Raw genomic sequence first — 19,396 nt, forward strand, 5'->3', positions numbered from 1 at the left:
ACATAACGTTTTGTTTTGGACAAAAGCAGCATTGTTTGAAGAAAAAAGTTCAATCAGAAAATTTTCAGTCAGCTCTAATTAGGACCCCATTCTGTTAGAGGTCATATAAAAACATAGGAAAGGCATTCCCTGTCCCGCCCACTCCCCACCCCGCACCCCCGGTGAGCTTACGAGCTAAATAGACAAAACGAGCCCTGGTGGGAGGGAAAATAGGTACAATGAGGTGAAGTGACCTTCTGTATAGCCTTGAGCAAGTCAAGTGGCAGAGCACGTGGGTGTGAAATCTTGGCTCCATTAAAGTAAAAGAGAGTTTAGTAAGGCCAGGATTTCACCCAGGTCTTCATACTCTCAGTTCAGCAACTTTGGAGTTAAATAGAGTTAGGCCTTGTCTACAATAAAAAAAATAAGTTGACATACGATAATGTCTCTCTAATTACTGCGGTGGCTGATGTCCACGCTGCTCTCCTTGTGTCGGTGGAATGCATCTGCACCAGGAGCATTTCCACCGACCTAAGGGGCAGTGTGGGGAGCTGAGAGCCCCGTCTCTCAAGGTAGGTCTATATTGATGGCGACACTGCCGGTGCAGCCGGATCGGTGCTGCAGGATCGATTGAGCAGCAGTGGAGAGAGCTGGCAACACTGAAATCTGCACCCACCAAGAAACTGCCGCAAAAGCGTTGCTGGTTCACTTTTGACTGCATAAACTGGTTATGGAAGAGAAGTTCTAAGATTGAAGATGTTGTCTATGTGGGGAATGCAGCATTTTCTGTCCTAACCTCTCTCTCACTCTCCCTCTGGCTGTATGATCACATTAGTCAGATAATTTAGATGAAAACTGGAAGCACAATTACAAAATTCTTTTAAAAAAAAATTTCCTCCTGCTTTCCAACCAGTTCTGGCATTAACTCAGGGGGGTTAACCTGGATGAGAGGTTGTTCTTCTTGGCCATGTGTTCACGCTAGTTCTGTTATGGAACCTATGATTTAATGAAGGAGACAGCACCCTCTCTCACAGGCTGCAGCTGACAATGCTGTTCACTCCCTCCCTATCCCTGGATTGGCCAAGTTTTATGATCATGGCTATAAACACTAAATTTGAGCATAATCAAAAACTCATCATCTGTTGAGAGGTGCAGAATGGTCACTTTCTGTCTGTGGAGTCCTCAAATTCTAGAACATGTGTAAAAAGAAAAAAGATAATCATATGAAAACATAGAAATGGGACATTTTCTTATTCAGAGATTACTGTTTTCTTCAATGTAGCAATTACACTCCAGATCAGATGCCTCGGGCTAAGTGCTTGCTGTTTAATAAGCAAGTCCCCACCTTAAGAAGGCATGCAACTCTGTATGACAAATGGGGAATTATTACACAATAATGATCTGCCCTTGCAAAACCTGATTGCAGTAAAAAGTTTGGTACCTTTCACCCTTAAATGTTTCTTCTAAGATCACTGCCATATGGCACAAACTAAAACAACAGTTCTTTGCCCTATGTTTTCTGTCCGAAGCTAGCACAATAATTATCCCACTGACAGAGAGCCTTTCATTGAAAGATTTCAAACCACACGACCGGCAGAAGGGATATAAGAGCTGGCCACAGAAGTGCTGCTCAAACAAGAGCTAGAGCTGGCCACACCTGAGGGTTTCTGCCCTTTGGTCCTTGATTAATGCAGCTACAGCCCTTTGAAATGTGCCCAATGACTTCAGCATGCCCAGAAATACAGACATATGATTCTGGGGTCTGATTCAAAGCACAGTCCATTGAGCAGCACCACAGCCTCTGCCCTTCCTCTGGGGCTGGGATTCCCACTGAAATGGAATGATTGAAACGAAGGCTGGGATTGTAATTAAACTATCAGCCTAGGACCCAGGCAGTCTGGGTTGCATGCCCAGTTTTGCCACGGATTTAGTGCCTGATCTTGAGCAAGTCATTTACTCTCTCTCTGAATTTTGGCTCCCCATCTGTAAAAGGGGATAACGCCTCCTCCCTTTAGCCTCTTTTGTCTATTTGTGTGGTGAGATCCTCAAGAAAGGGACTGTCTTTTGTTACGTGTGTATTACAGTTGGTGCCTGTAGTCACTCTTGTAACATGAATAAATAAAGAGTAATAATAACCCCAGAGAATCTGCACGCATTTATCCCAGGTCTGTACTTGGTATGGCTCCTCTCCTGCCTTCTTCTCTGCAGAAAGTGCACAGACTCCAGTGGTTGTGCCTTCTTACCGTACCCTTTTATTTTAAGCTCCCGCCACCATTTCTGTAGTTTCCCAAGCTATTCCAGTATTAATTCTGCTGGTATCATTGCAGTACACAGCTTAGCAACATAAGGACCTGGTCTGTACCCAGATTCCGGCAGCATCTGCTCCCTTGCCGCCTCTGTTACTCTCAGGAGACTGATATCACGTTGGGTCACCTAGGAGAGAGAGTGGAAGTTTCCATTACAAGAGCTCAGACCGCAAACAATAGAGCATGTGATCCTCCACCCGTGGTGATTTCCAGGTCCCTGAACCATGGTTTCCCCACTGTGGTTTGGGTGGCAGGGATCGGTGTTGACCTAAGAATCTGCAAGTCCCGTGAGACTGCTACCAGCATCATTAAGGGAAAGTGGGGAGAGGGTCCTTTGTTCTCCCGCAGCCACAACCCACCCATAGTGGAGCCACCTCAGACAAAGACCGCACTTTGGGAGGTTTAACATTGGAGACCAGGCACCATCCATGTCACTAAGGGGAGGGGACACTGTCCACCTGCCTACCTGTGATCCCGACACAGCTTGCCCACAAGTTGCAGTACAAGGCCCATCGCCTATGCCTCTGGGCCATATTCACCATGGCTGGCACAGCAAAGCAGGTCATTGAATAGCTAGGGATTCTGATTATGTTCTGGCTTGCACTTGAGTGTAATAACAGGAGTGATTTTCAAATAGCAGCTGTGTCCTAGACCCAGGGTATGCATCGACAATGGCTGCCTTGTGCTTTGCATGCCTTACATTGGAAAGCCTGGCCTTCAGCACCTCCTGCAGACCAGCAGAGAGGCTTTCCCAGATTAGAAGGTGGAAAGAGAGAACGTGTGATGACCTGTTCAATGAAATAATGATCACCTCTGGGCAGCTGACGTGGAGCTAAGACCCTGGAGGATTTCATTGTCTGAAAAACTGGACATGAACATGAAGAGCAGGAGAGCAGCCCAGGAGCATGAGCATGGCACGCAGAATGAGATGCTGTGGATTATGAAGGCGCAATCAGACATGTTGAGGCGTCTGGCTGAGCTTCAAGAGAAACTTCTTGAGCTTAGACTCCCTCAGCAGCCCCTGCAGAACAGCTTGCAAACCTCACTGTATCCTCCCTACCCCTCCTCCAAATGTTCCAGGAAGCAAGGGGCAGAAGGAAAGTGCAGTATCCCTTCTACTCAACATTGCAGGAGGGTAAGAAGAACAAAAGGCAGCCATTCGAGGATTGTTGATGGACAAGACTGCTGTGCTTTCACAGGCAAGCTGACTTGGTTTCTCCCCTCCCAATTTTATCACACCGTTTCTCCAAGGTTAAATTCTTTTCCTGGTCTTACATCTTCTTTAGGTTTGTGCAATAAAAATCATCATGCAAGAATGAAATACTTATTCCAGGCCAGGAGGGGTGGAGAAAAGGCAGGTACAGGGAAACTGAAGCAATGGAGGGGATGGTACAGGAAGGCACAATGCAGATAAGCTGAACATATTACTGGGGCTCATTACTGAAATGGGTTTTCAAAGCCTCCCAGAGATGCAGTGCTCCTCGCTGGGCTCTTCTTATTGCCCTGGTATCTGGGTGCTCAAAATTAGTAGACAGTCTATCCACCTCCACACCCCACTTGTGGGGAAACGTCTCTCCCTTTGCCTCACAGATTTTGTGGAGTACTCAGCATGCAGTGATAACAATGAGGATATTGCCTTCACTGAGGTTTAACCTAGTAAGCAAACTGCACCAGTAACCCTTTAAATGTCCAAAGGCACATTCCACCACCCTTCTGCACTTTCTCAGCCTATGGTTGAACCGCTCCTTTCTGCTGTCCAGGAGGCTGGTGTATGGCTTCATGAGCCGTGGGAGCAAGGGGTAGGCTCTGTCTCTCAGGATCACTATTGGCATTTCAGCATCGTCAGTGGTTATTTTGTGATCCAGAAAGTCCCTGCTTGCAGCTTTCTGTACAGACCTGTCTTCCTAAAGATGCATGCACCATGCACCTTTCCTGACCATCCCACATTGATGACAGTGAAACATCCCCCTGTGATCCACCGGCGCTTGCAACACCATTGAAAAGTATCCCTTTCAGCTTATGTATTCTGTGGCAAGGTGGTCTGGTGCCAAGATAGGCGTGCCATCTATTGCCCCATCGCAGTTAGGGAACCCCATCATGGCAAAACCACCCACTATGTCCTGCACAATGCCCAAAGTCACTACCCTTCGTAGCAGAAGTCGATGAATGGCCCTGCACACTTGAATCACAACAACTCCCAGGGTGGATTTATCAGCTCCAAATTGATTCCCCACTGACCGGTAGCAGTCTGGCGTTGCAAGCTTCCACACAGTGATCACCACTCACTTCTTCACTGTCAGAGCGGGTCTCATTTTAGTGTTGCTGCACTTCAGAGCTGGGAGAAGCTCTGCACAAAGTTCCTGGGAGGTAGCCTTCCTCCTTCGAAAGTTCTGCAGCCCCCGCTCGTCATCCCGTAGCTGCATAGTGATGCGATCCCACCAGTCAGTGCTTGCTTCCCAGGAACAGAAACAGCACTCCACCATGTTCAGCTGCTGTGCAGCTGGGAATTGTTTCGTTTCATGTCTTGCAACAGGGCTGCTTAAAGAACACCACAATGTTCCGTGCAGTGGCTCCTGTCTCAGCTCTGGAAATTCTGCAGGATGCGAGGTGTTTGTAAAGCTCACAACAAGAATGCACTGCTGAGCAGGCTCCATGCTTCTCGGGCTATGGCGTACGCACAGCTAAGCTATCCTTTTGAAAAAAGGTGCAAAAAGTATGGGTTGTTTGCTGTTGAAATGAGGGGGGGGAGGAAAATACATCATGGGAGGTTGAAGCCATGTTCCCATGCCCCTTGTGACAATGTTTTGGTCCCATGAGGCATTACAAGCCCTTCCCAAAACCCACTGCGGCTAGTTGCACTGTGGGATAGCTACCCACAGTCCACTGCTCTCTGCATCAATGCAGGCACTGCTCGTGAGGGTGCACTCCACTGACACAATGAGCCTGGTGCAAACACTCCCAACCGACTTAATTAATTTGGCGGCTTGATGTCAACTTAAATTAAGTCGACTTAGCTTTGTAGTGTAGACACGCCCTGAGTAATCACAACACAGGCTTCCCTATCCACACCCTGCATTCTGTCTCACTGAGCCAGATTCTCACTCATTCTCATCCCTTTCTGATCGGTGCAAGGGGGATATTTTCCAAAAGGATGTGCTAGGATTTCGCCAAGTGGCTTCCATTCATTGCAACTTTTCCCCTTTTCTTTGAGTGCTGCTTCCTCTTTCCCGTACTCCCATTTGAGAAGTTTAACTAGGACCACTTTGGGCAGAAAGCCAGACACTTTCCCCGTACATTGGGCTAGACCCCTTTTAAAATACTTAGTAACACCCTTTCTGACCTGCATATGATGGACTTGATCTGACCTTCTTAAGGTCTGGGGAGAGGTTTGAGCTAGGGTATATCCTTCTTCTTCTTTATATTACAATAATGCGTAGAGATTGCAACTCAGATCAGGGCTCCATTGTGTTAGACACCACTCTTACAGACAGCCAGTCAGTCTTTGCCCCAAGAGCTTACAATCTAAGAAGACAAGACAGACAAAAGGGTGAGAGCAGAACGAGACCCGGAGGGATGAAGTGACTTTCCTGCTGTAACAACAGGTCAGTGGCCAAGGCAGGAATCAAACCCTATTCCAGAAAGCCTCCTGTGGTGTAATGCAGCAAAACTACCACAGTTCTCTGCATGGATGGAGTGATTCCAGCATGTGGTAGGTTCCACTCATGCAGAAAATGACTGCACACCTCTTGCACATAGTGGAGCAGGGAACCATATGAACTCCCCATATGCCTGTACATGAAGGCTAGTGATGGAGCCCACTAGATTTGCAACCACATAGGATTTGGGGGGCAAGAGATCCAAACATGGGTTGCAAGGGAACACTGCCTCTATTTCAGTCCTTCCACTAGGAAAACAGCTGCAGAGAGATTGTAGGGACCCTACCTATATCTTAGAGGGTTTATTCTGTTCTCTTCAACCTCAACAGTTTACTACATATAGCCCCATTTATCTGAGATTTGAGGTGGAGGGGAAAGAATTTCACACATAAGGATCTGGGATTGTAATTATTTTGTTTGGGGAGAAAAGCCATTAAATTACAGTACATGCAGTTCTTAGGTCTCTGTTTACTCAGCTCCAGTGTTATTCATTTCGGTATAATCTGTATCAAATCTTATATTAAAAGAGAATGATGGGTGGGGGCAATAAAAAAATTGTCAGGGAGATCAAGTGAGCAGCAAAGAAGAAGCCAGGACAGGTGGCTGAAGACAGTGATTAAGTCTGGCAATGCATTGAAATGGCACTGAATTAAAGAAGCCTGCAAACACATTCCGAGATTATCCAGTTGCAGTGTCTTGTGAGTGCTTTTTTAACTTAGTAGGATTATTTACTAAGTGCAGAGAGAGGTTTTGCTGATAATTTTCCCCTCCTCATCTGTGGAGATTTGAGATCTGGTGGTCTTTTTTTTCTTTGTTTGTTCTCCAGATATAGGCTGATGATGTGAGCGCAACTGGCCAGGTCCTCACTCGGGATAAAGCAGTATAAGTCCATTAAAGTTAGTGGAACTACGCTGATTTATATCAGCTACAGATCTGGTGCAGCAACTTCATGTCTATTCAGAATCATCAAGGAATTGTGGCCAACTATTTCCAAACCATACCTTGAGCCGGCCATGTTCACAGCTTGGTATGGGATGATGTTATTTTTCCCATGCACGGCTAGTAGCTATGCAGAATGCAAATGACTCCTCTGCAAAGCTCCATAAGTCATCGAGTTACATGAAAGGTTAAAAATATGTTGCACTTTAAAAAAGAGTGTTTCTCTCATACAAGGGAACAGGCTGCTTTTAAATCAGATTACAGGATAACCTGGTAAGGATACCAAAATTAAATATGAAATAGTCTCATTAATATCTCACTTTTACCTCACACTCTTCCGTATCTGACGGTGCCATTTTATTTTTAACATTTTCAGACAAGCAACAACTGTAATAATAGATCCTTTCAGAACTGAGGTAACACGAATTCCCCATGTAACCACTAACTTATTGTCCTCCTTCAAACGCTATTTTTACAGCTCATCTTTGCCATGACGACTATAAAACCCTGCCGTCTTAGGGAGAGAGCAAGCCAACCTCACTGCTACTGACTGGCTTATTATACTTGTTAACTGCACACTGGTAATGTCTGCAAATATATCTTCTTCTTCGAGTGCTTGCTCATGTCCGTTCCTTTGTAGGTATGCGCGCACCCCCGTGCACGGTTACTGGAACTTTTTTCCCTTTAGCAGTACCTGTAGGGCCAGCTTCAGTGCCCCCCTGGAGTCCCGCGCACATGCCCTATGCCCCCTCAGTTCCTTCTTTCCGCCTGTGATGGTTCCTGGAACTGCCTTGGCTTGCAATCGCAAGTGCTCATTCCCTTTTGTTCAGACCTTAATTGTTTGCTTTGTTTAACTTAGTTAGGTAGATTAGGCCTTAAGTGTTCTTAATAGTGGTAGTTATTCAGTTTAGGATAGTCCTGGCTGGGACTTTGCCGGGAGCTGGGCATGCCCCAGTCACCGGTCTTCAAGCTGCGTGCCTCCTGCAGGAAGGTCTTTCAGTGTAGACTTTTGCAAGGTCCCAGAACCCGGGCTGCAGCCCAAGCCCAAGTGTCTACACTGCAACTAAACAGCTCCTTAGCCCAAGCCCCACGAGCCTGAGTCAGCTAGCATGAACCAGCAGCAGGGTTTTTATTGCAGTGTAGAAAAACAGAATGAGGCTTTTTGTTCTTTTTTGTGGGCTAGACCACATATAAAGGCTTGTGAGTCCAGCACAGCTAACAGATCTGGCCCTTCAGCTAATGCAGCAGCGCTTCATTATTTTAGATCCAGAAGTCCTGGGTTTTAATCCTTGCAGATGACCTGATCTGGGTTATTGTTACACATAGATAACGTTACTGCAAATAGTCCCTCCGTTTGCAGAGGGACTAGCAAAGGAATCCCTTGAAAGTTGTAACAACATGAATTACTTGTCAAACCATTTGTAAAGATTTTCATGGCAATCACCGTCAGGGGGAAACACTCAAAAAAAAAAAAAACTCCCCAGTTCTCTCATATTGTCAATGAAACTCTGCTATTGAATTTGAGAGCCTCATTGGAGACCTATTGCAAGTGCTTCAGGTCATGCTACCCATCCAGGGACATTCATTACATAATCTGATGTAGCATGACATATCATTCCAGTTCAAAGACATCCTCAAAGCAAACATGTAAATGCAGCACTGAAAGCACTAAAGCTGGCGGGTGCCAGAAAGTTATTGGAACTGTATGAAATTTTTGCAACAAAACCTGGAACCCCAGGTAAATTCCCCTGTTCCACATTCTGTTACAGACTTGAAAGTCAGCCCAGGTTTACTGAAAACTGCACTAAGATTTTCCATTAGCTTGTGAAGGAACCTAAGCCCAACATCAAACAAAACAAGGCATACTTAAGGTTTTTGTATTGAAATCTGTGTTTTTTATGCAAAAGTAGGTGAAATTCAGAGTTTTCTGAGTTTCACATCAAGCCTTCTTTAACCATATAAATCAAAGTGCATCTTGGGAGGGAAAAAACCTACACAAAGTATTAGCATAAACCCCTGAGAAATGAAACAGCTGATATATACACAGATTTAATGGCTACCCCCATCACATCTCCTCCAGCCTTCCTGATTTTCAGAAGAGGACTGTATTAGAGTGGATTGAAAAATTGGGGTGAAAAGCTTGAAGATTGTGAATTTACCACTATTATTTGTATTGTGGTAGCACCTAGGAGCCCCAACCATGGATTAGGACCCAATTGTGCTAGGTGCTGTACAAACACAGAACACAAAGGCCTTCCCTGCCCCAAAGAACTTACAATCTAATAAGAAGAAATGCAACCAACCCCAGCCCATATATTTTCTGGCTAGAAGTACAGCAAGCAGTACAGCACAAATAATGCTGCTGCAGAAGAGTGCAAATCCTTTCTCCATATACATGAGCTAGCTGATAAATCCCAGTCAAGCTGCAGGCAGGCATAGCACTGAGACTGCCCTTTTGAAGATTTAGCAGTAGAGTTCGGTGAATATTTTTGTGCAAAACCTTTTTTCACCAAAAAAGTGCAGACTCAGCTTGACCAAAACAATATGTCCATTTGGGTCTGTTCAGCAAATTGCTTCAGTTGAAAAATAAAGCAAAACGAATATTGGAAGTATTGAAATAGTTCGTTTGGGCATTTCCAAAATGAAACGTTTCAACTTCTCATTTCAGCAGGATGATTCATTTTGAAATTTCCTTCCATTTTATTTTAAAAAAGACTTCAAAAACTCAAAGTCAAAACAAAATGGTTCATTTCAGGTTGACCAAAATGTTTTGGTTGGCGCAAAATGAAACTTTTTTTTTTTTTTTTTTTGGCATTTCAGTTCACAGAAAATTTAGGAACATTTTCATGTTTGGGCCAACTCAAAACCAATTTGTTTTTCAGCATTTTGGGGCCTGCACCTGAACCAAACATTCAGTCATTCACACAGCCCTGCTTAGCAGGGATCTATTTCTACAGCCTGATTTTGGGACATGTTCTCTGTTAGTGCTCCATGATCAGTCTGCTTCTTTTGTCACCTGAGGCCATGGGGTTTTTTGAAATGTTGAGAAGGCTGTGCAGAGAAAGGCTATCTGGAACGGCTCTATTTGAATTCAGAAAATAATGCATCAATCGTTAAAGGACTTCCTGCAACTTTGATTTGATTTATAGTTAGGCCTAGAGGCTCCAGCTGAGATTGGGTCCCCGTTGCGCTAGCCACTATGCAAACACATGGTACGACACAGTCCTTGCCCCAAAGCATTCACAATCTAAATGGAAGAGACAAAGGAAGTATTATCCCCATTTTACAGAAGGGGAACAGAGGCACAAAGAGATTTGCCTGAGGTCACACAGAAAGTCTATGGTAGAGCCAAGAATTGGACCCAGGTCTCCAGAATCCCAAACTAGTGCCTGAACCATGAGATTATTCTTCCTTCTAGCTATTCTGTCTCCCCCAAAATATACATAGGCCCTGTATTCAGGCCTTTGCAGTTTAGTCTCTATATGACTTCTCTCACTGCTATTATTCCTAAGTAATTGGGTGATTCCATCCCCTGTTTTTCTGCTTCTAACTATCTGGTTTAAACAGATAAATCTGGCTAATCTATTGTGTTTGTAATGCACGCATCATTATAGAATTTATTCCATGTGGTCCAGGTGCTATCACCCCGTTTAACATCCAGCGCCAAACCCTTTCAGGAAGTTCCAGTACAGCCAAGACTGAATACATGGCGGTTAAACTTGACTCACTCCTTTCCCTGGAATGTATTTGTGGTGCCATTGCCTTTCTGATTATCACCTTCAACAGAGCCCCATTATTTAAACAACTGCTATAAAAAATGTGGACATAATTATTGAACTGCTTCTATTTCCTGAAGGTCATATTAGTGTTTTGTGCAGACAGCCCAAAACCATTTTGACCCCTGTATCATCCTCCAGAACACTGTCACCCTAATCCTTACATACTTGGACCTGCAGGAACATACACTAAACGATGATTGGCCATAACAGATCAGATCATTGGCCCACCCAGGCTGAAATCCTTCTACTAGCTGTAAATAGTATCAGATTCTTCAAAGGATAGTGGGGGGAAATCCATAGCGCACCCAGCCAACTGAGTGATGCTACATATCATGGCATGCAGATCTATAAATGCTATTGTTCATAAACAATCCAGTCCTGTTTTTTGTCCAGCTGAAGCAGAGATTCTCAGACTTTACCTAGTGCGAACAACATCTTTGCAGAACAAAGGAAATGTTTCATAGAGACCTCCTTTCCCATTCTTGATCACTCAGACAACTTCCCCGTCCCATGCCTGGTTGCATAACATCTACAGGAACTACAACATATTGCTTAGGAAATGCATGTACATGAAAGAATTGTATATACATGAGAAAAAATATTTGGTTAGTGTTTTAGCTGTTTTCAAATGGACGTTAGCATATGGAGATGAGAAAAGCCAGCATCCTACGACCAGACAGCTTGCTGTGAATCAGTGCTATGCCCAAAGTGTCTGAGGCCTAAATAGTAATGCATGTCTTGGTAACTAGGAAAGGGGAAAAAAAAAAAGAACCATTAGCAAAATGGACAAAGATTAAAAAAAAGTCTTGTCTTTTTCAGTTTCCCCTTGAATGTTTAGTTTTTAGGCTGGAGTGGCTGCTGGGAGTTGTAGTGCAATTCTGTCTATGGAATAAGCTCCTAGCTGAAAAAACATTAGGTGATGTTACTTAGCCTAGCAGGGATTTCATATTACGTACACAATTGCTTTTTCAGGCCATTACAGCTTTCCACCAATCTGAGCCCAATATCTCCGTGACCTTGTTGTGACTGTTTATGCATCAGTCCTAGATCTGAACTCCAGCCATCAGGGCTGCCAGTGTATTTTATGTAGGTTCAAGATCTGAGTCTTAAATCTTTGGCTGTGGTACCTTTTCAGAACAGAAACTTTCTCCCTTTTGCATCTGAGAGATTTGCTATTTGTTTCTAAGAGAAAATGAAAGACATATTTGCTTTCTTTGGCATATCCAAATTCATGGGGGTTTTGCAATTTGATTGTTTGTTGTGGATTGTAAAATGTCTGCGGAGTTTAGCTTAAAGTCACTATATAAGAGGAGTTTGCATGGTGAGTCTAGATGATCTAATGGTTCTTTCTGGCCTTAAAATCTACGGTATATCCTCTCTTCCTTCTCTAGCCTCCAGTCATCAAACAAACAAAACTACATTTATAGAATTCCATCCTGCACACTAGTTAAATGCAAATGGCATTAACAGAGCTCTAATGTCACATAGATTTGCACAGTCACAGAAGCTAAAAGGTAAGGTTTTAGGACATATAGGGACAGATGTAGCTCCTTGAAGCCAAGTGAACTACACTGATTTATGTCAGCTGAAAATCTGGTTTATAGATTGTTCATTTAAAAGTTCTGATAAGTCTCACATAAAGCCCTGCTATCTAAGTGGTGTATCGGTCTCAAACTGGTCTTCTGCACAGGGATTAATTTAACCCAGTAGATTAATTGTTACATGATTTGCCTTTATTTACCCCCCAAAAATAAGTTGTGGAGTGGCACTTATATTTAGAAGTAAGTGATAAATGGAAAATTAATGAAATATAGAGTAAACAGTGGGGGGAAATACTTGCAGTTATTTTTCCACTTCCTTCATGTTGAAATATATTTAAAACAATTGAGGACATTGTGCATCATCAGCACTAAGCAGGAGATTTGCAAATGAAATCAATGAATGTGCATAAAAGAAGAGCTACTGGCTTCCTCTACTTTAGCACTGCAAGGAAAATATCCTCCTCACATGATCTTTCATGTAAGTGAACAGCTTTGAAAATGGCCACTTCTGTCTTCCAAGACAGATTGCCTTCAAGTTCCATCTATCTTAAGGTTTGCTGTAGCGCCTTTCACCATGGTATCTTAAGTGATTCTCCATGTAAATTAAGGCTGTGAGAATCAAGAACAACAACAACATCCTCAAGAATGATAAACTCTTGTGTTTAAAATAAATAAATAAAACCATCCAGCAAACAGGGATGCTATTTTTATTTGTAGAATGAGTCAGTCACATACTGGATAAAATAAAGAACATGGGTTGACTAATGCAGCTATTATTGTTCACCAAAAGTGTGATGTGTTCTAACATGGGATATTTCCTTATTCTTGTTTCCCCATCCCGAGTCATCTTTGTACTGGCAAGAGAAGCAACACATTGCAGTTAAAGAAAGTTAAACAGACCAATGATACACAGCAGCGTATCCCATCTATGCATCTGTTCTTATACTGTAAGCTCTTTGGAGCAGAGCTTGGCTTATATGTTTTATTAGAGTCATGTCAATTAATTTACCCTGCTGCGGTGGTATCAGCAGAACTAATGCATTGCAATGGAGATTTCAATCTCCTATGTCTTAATTCTCAAGGCAACGCAGCTCAAGCTGTCTTAATGATAGGTTTACCCCACAGCTATAGACATGAGGATGTTGTATATTCTAGGTGTTCTCCCTGTGAGGCCAACTGGCCAAATTCAGCACTAACATAAGCAAGCACTATTCTCATTGAAGTCAATGGGAGATGCACCCATTGACACTAAGGGTATGTCTACACCACAATGTAAGCCAGGGTTCAGATTCAGGTTTGAGCCCAAACCCCCCTTCTGTCCACACACAAATCTGTCTGACTCAGGCCAGTAAGCCTTCAAGACCTTGGCAGTAGGACCTGGAAGGGGGGTGGATCCAAGCCTGAGTCCCATTGGGACTTGAGTCTAAACTCTATCCTTTTGCAGTGTGGATGCAGCTCAGGCCTGGGTCCCCTGACTTAGAATCATACAATTGTAGGACTGGAAGGGACCTTGAGAAGTCTTTTAGATTAGTCCCTTGCACTCATGGCAGGACCAAGCATTATCTAGACCATCCTTGACAGGTGTCTGTCCAACCTGCTCTTAAAAATCTCCAATGATGGACATTCCCACCACCTTCCTAGCCAACTTATTCCAGTGCTTCACCACCCTGACAGTTAGGAAGTTTTTCCCAATGTCCAACCTAAACTACCCTTGCTGCAACTTAAGCCCATGTGTGCAACTGATTGTTCCTTCCTAAATGAAGTACTCTGCATATGTCCTTATTGAATTTCATCCTATTTACTTCAGACCATTTCTCCAGTTTGTCCAGATCATTTTGAATTTTAATCCTAACCTCCAAAGCACTTGTGACTTGTGTCCTGAGAGCCAACCAATGCTCTCCCATGGGCCAGAGTTCCTCAGCCTTTCTATCAAGACTAACCAATTGACTCCCAGAAAATGGAAGAACCCCCCTACTTCAAATAAGTACAGCTGCTCAGCATTTAACCCTTCCATTTTATCATGACCACTGAACTGTAAACAGAGTGAATCATCTTCTGCATTAGCTATGGGCACCAATAAGAAGAAGTGCTTTGCCAAGCACACTGCTACCTGGTCATTGGACCACAGTCAGATTCTGGTAAATCTCTGGTGCAAGGCAAGCGAGACGTCCAACTTCAGTAAGAGTACCAGGAATGACTACGTGTACCAGGAAATAACAGAGAAGATGGCAGCTTTCGGGATTCACCAGAGCAATGGCCAATGCAGAGAGCAGATCAAGCAGCTCAAGAGCAACTATCAGAAAGCCAGAGATGAGAACCGCACCTCAGGGAACTCCCCATCATCCTGCCTCTTCTACAAGGACTTTGATCAAATGCTGGGAACTGCACCAAGCACTGTGTCCCCAGTGGTTCACAATCCCCTGGTATACATCATCTAATATACAATGGGGCCATGATCTCGGTTGAGGCTTTTGCGTACTACCATAATGCTTAGGCTAATAAGTGGAACAGAAATGTAAGAGGAGTATTGAACATATAGCTAATAATGAGCTGACTGACATACATAGCACCTCTCCCTTTTCATTTTGTTACCTGTTTAGATTGTGACCTCTTCAGGACAGGGACTGAATAGTCCTTGTACCGGGCTATTGATCCTAATGGCACCTAATGAATAATAATACTAGCTGTGCTAGAAATGCCGATAGGCGAAAATTCACCCTAACTAATCCTTAAATCATTCTCGTAGCTTTCCTCTGAACCCTCTCCAATTTATCAAATCCTTATTGAATTGTGGGCATCAGAATTGGACACTGATTTTGCCTGCCCAGGTAATCCCTGGAGAAGGTTTTGGCGATGAACAGGATTTGCCCCTAAAGCAACAGGGAGCAGTTCTCCCATCTTTGCTAAAAAGCCTACTTTTGAAAATGGAACTTCGGCATCTACGTCACACAGGTGCTTCTGAAGATGTTGACCCCTAAAACAGATTTTAGAGGCGGGTGTTGGAAAATTAGGCCCAGTGCAGTCAAGAGAGCAGGAGCTCTGTTCACTGTTTCAAAGAAATTTTGTTTTTTAAAGTTGGGCAACCAACAACTGTGTTCTTTGGGAGAAGTGTCTGGTTGCCACCACCAAAAGCCAGCGAATTTATGCCTGGTCACAGAAATGAAAACACGATAAAGAGCAGAGTTATGATGGAACTTAGAGTAGCAGAAAAGCATGCTATACAGTGGAAGCTGTTTCTTACACCGCCGTGTAAGGATGCCACTGTATAAATCTGACTGGAAACACTGCCTGGTTTTAAACACAGCATACATGCTTTGTCCTTTTCTTTTTTTTTAAACAAAGCAAGAACTATGAATCATTAATAACTACCATTGGTCTTTATGATAGATAAATTACAGGTGATTCCTGTCTTCAAGACCTGCCTGCTGTTTATGTGAGGTATACCAGATTCATTAAGCCTCTAAAGCTGTACCTGTTCACCTAGCTGAAGATCAGTATTTTCATGCTGCACAGGCATCGTTCCTGCACCAATGCCAGGGATGCAGCATTATGTTCCCAAAGCCAGCCTCAGGCACAGCTAAAAGGATGCACTGACCAGGGCTTTCCCTTGCCTCAGAACCCATTTCATGAGTCATGTGTTCTGAGACTTCCTGGCCACTCATTGGGAGCTATTTCAGCTACTCAGACGGTGAGAGAGCAGCATCACGTCTGTGGTTTGGTGAGGGGAAAATACAATGAAATTATTTTAAAGGGTTTTTTGTTGTTGTGGTTTTTGTTTTAATATTGATGGCCCTTTGGGGAGGAAGGATGTGTGTGTGTGCGCGTGTGTGTGAGAGAGAGAGAGAGAAGGGGACGGGCTCAGTTTCTTGGGTCTTGGCAGCACTGCATGTTTTGCCTGCTCCGAGGAGTATAGTTACAAGTTAGACTTCCCCTGTGCAGCATGCTGAAGATCTGTCCTCCTAACTTCGTTGTCTTCTGGATGTTTTCAATGCAGTGTGTGTAACCCTCCGGTGAGCATGTCTGTTACATGTCCCACTCTGTGTCCAATCCACAAAGAACATGAGTGTTACAGCTCCATAGCTCGGGCCGCGACTGACTTTAGATCAGGCTGCAGCAGCTCAAACCTTTAGCAGTGGAGGTCCCCAATTCAACCCTCCATGTGTTGGCCAAGATAGCAACAATCACATAGGTAAGGATTTCCAGACGCTCACTATTAAGAGTGAACCTGTTGGGAAATAGCCAGGAAAACTGTTTTTAAACTTCTCCAGGTGAAGGGGAAACCAGGTGAACAGAGAGGGACTGTCATTGCAGAATGTGGTCTTTTCTAAGTTCTATCTAGGTTTTTATATGGCCTCCATCACCACAGTGTGTTGGTTCCTCCCATGTATTAATGTATTTCCCCACATCTCTAGGGTAGGGAAATATCATCTCCATTGTTTTTTCCTGAAGAGGAACTGAGGCACAGAAGTTAAGTGTTTTGTTCCAAGTCACGCAGCATTGTGGCAGAGCCAGGAACGTAATCTAGATCTCCTGAGTCCTAGTTGAGTGCCTTCATCATAAGACCATCCTTGCTCCTTTCACTGGACCAAAGAATCAAATGATTTATAAACACTAGACACTTATACACACTTTATAAAACCACTTACAAGCATCATATATTAAATGATAACCACATAAAGACACTCCCAACCTACCATTAATCAAATAAATATCTTTCCCCACAACTGAATACAAAAGAGCCAGCCATCAATTTCTGGGGCACTAGGCAAATTTTAATTCTTCACTTATTAATTGGTTTCTTGATATTACTCAACTATACCAGGTACATCAGTTGGAGTCTCTTTTCTGTACTGTCTTGTGCTATCTTTGTTTGTGCTCTTTTGATTCCATTAGAGCCGTGGGGAGGAAAAGCTACAAACTCTGTTAACAAGTTTGCCATTTTATAGCGCTTAATCTGGCACTCACCTCAGCTATACAGACTTGAACTGCCCACAGACCCTGCATGTGCAAACTCTCCCCTCACAATAAGATCTCCCATATTTAAGACGTGAGTACCACATTTGGGGAGGGAGAAAGAGAGAGGTTTTAAATGCCTAATTTAAAGAGGATTCTTCCTCCTCACTCCATCTGATTCAGCACTGTGTTTAACAACAGGAACATTTTTTTTTTTAAAGAGCCTATATCTTGGCCACAAAAAATAATCAGTGGCATATTTTAATACCACTGGTTTTTAGTTGCCGATTTCAGATATCTTTGCAAGAACAGTTAGCAACTATAAATCACCACTGCACAGCAGAATTCCTAATTAGATTAAGTCATTTATGGTTAAGGTACCTGACAGCATGTTGGACTAAAAGAGAGGCCAAACTCAAAACCATCAGGCTATGCAGATCGTTAGCCTATATAACAGTGTGTGTTCTAAGGACTGCTACCCTTGTCCTCCTGCCCTCTCCCTTCTTGTCCATTACACTCTCATTGCATCTTGCCTCATAGCAGGTTGTAAACATTTGAGGGAGGGTTCATGTTTTCCTCTGCATTAATTCAGCACATAGCACAACAGGGCCCGGATTCTGATTGAGGCTTTGGGGCATTACCAGAATATAAATAATAAATATGTCGTAAATATCTACCCTCCTATATAGCACTTTTCACCCTCTCAACACACTTCACAAAGAAAGTCAGTGGCATTCACCCTATTTTACAGATTTGGAAACTGAGGCACAAAGACATGAAAAGTGATTTGCCCAAGATGACCCAGCTGGCCAGTGGCAGAGCCAGGACTAAAACCGAGGTCTCCCAAGGGGCAATCCAGGGCTTTAGCTTCCCTGACTCCCCTGAGTTTGTCAGAACCTTGTATCCAGCATATTCTATTAGGTATTGAGGAGCTGACCACATTAGTGGCTGTCGTTCATGGCTGCCTTTGCGGTCAGCATAATGTAAGTGCAGCTTTTATGCACCCTCAAGCAACCACTACTCCTGGCTGGCAATAGGACTAATTGACTATCCTAAAAAAGGCAGATATGCTTATTGCATTCACTGTACTGCACTTATATAGATATATATATATGCACTAGCTACACTGTCTCCACTTGCCCCCCTACTCACCTGTACTTAGGTCGATGTGGGTGGAGAGGTTTACCCGCATTGCACATTACTGCACACTATGCGGAAGCCTCTATGCACAGGTACTGAACACTCACTTTGGCTCCCCACATTCTTTCAGCAGCCAGCAGGATCAAGCCCTAGCTGCACACAACACTACACAGCGGCTCAGGATGAGGAGTTTAAAATGAATACTGACCCTAAATGAAACGACCGAGGAAACAGACAAAAGGCAGAATGTCAGCACCCAAGTGAGACTTTGATCTAGACACTGGGGCGAACACCGCTGCGCCTTCAAACAATGCCATGGGATCTTTAATGGCCATGAGTGGTCATGACTTCAGTTTTGCAGGTCATCTGCTATGCAGCACCTCCAAGGTGACGGTGCCAACCTTCCCCTGCACCCTGTGGAGACATCGATGCTATATCAGCTGAGAGAGGCAAGTGCCACCTACTGAGTCCGCAGCACCCCTTTCTGCAGCACCTCAGTACTCCTCGGAGGTCTCTCATCAAGTAGTGATGAAGCTGATGAGATGAGATAGGACACAGGAGCTGGTGATCTGGCTGGGAATTGTTTACATCTATGTAATCTTCTGGACCTGGGGAATTAACTAGGTTCTCTAATGCATACGTGAGCCAATGTTATCAGGAGGTAGGAACCAGAACTGAGCTATGGGGTGTGAAAATCACATGTGTTACGGCAGCTGGTTAGAATGATAACCAGTGTGACCTTATGGCTTTTCTTTTAAACAGACTAAGTAGGTATCAGTCTCTTGTTTTCTCTTAATTGAATGACTAAGGGAGCAAAATATGTCAAAATCCTCCATCTTATCCTCAGATATCTTCCTACTCAGATTTCATTTAAGTTAAGGATGCTACAAAAGGACAGATCTTCTTGCAAGCAGCAGAGCCTTGAATGGGTTAAGCCATATCTGCCTGAGTCCCAACAGACATAAAAATCACCTGTGCCTGCTCTGAAATAAATCAGTGTCCCTTTCTGCTGCTGCCGTTGTCTGGAAATAATGCAAATGCAATGGGTCTGCAGTGACATTGTGCCGCACTCGAAGGATACACATAATAAATTGTCCCCTAAT

The 19,396-nt window shown here is 43.8% G+C and overlaps 1 long non-coding RNA gene across 1 annotated transcript in view; it reads right to left on the reverse strand.

The window, feature by feature from the left end:
- Positions 1-203: 203 nt before the first annotated feature.
- The window catches only part of LOC137141424 (uncharacterized), a 41,030-nt gene continuing 21,837 nt past the window's right edge, over positions 204-19,396 (reverse strand). Inside the window, exons 2-3 of the long non-coding RNA XR_010916629.1 lie at positions 2,342-2,412; positions 204-1,168 (exon numbers count right to left, since the gene is read on the reverse strand). This is a non-coding gene — a long non-coding RNA (uncharacterized lncRNA). The remainder of the gene's footprint in view (positions 1,169-2,341; positions 2,413-19,396) is intronic.

Source organism: Emydura macquarii, unplaced genomic scaffold (genome assembly GCF_026122565.2).
Source record: "Emydura macquarii macquarii isolate MOO-44397 ecotype Brisbane River unplaced genomic scaffold, CSIRO-AGI_Emac_v2 contig_369, whole genome shotgun sequence".
Classification (NCBI taxonomy): Eukaryota; Metazoa; Chordata; order Testudines; family Chelidae; genus Emydura; species Emydura macquarii.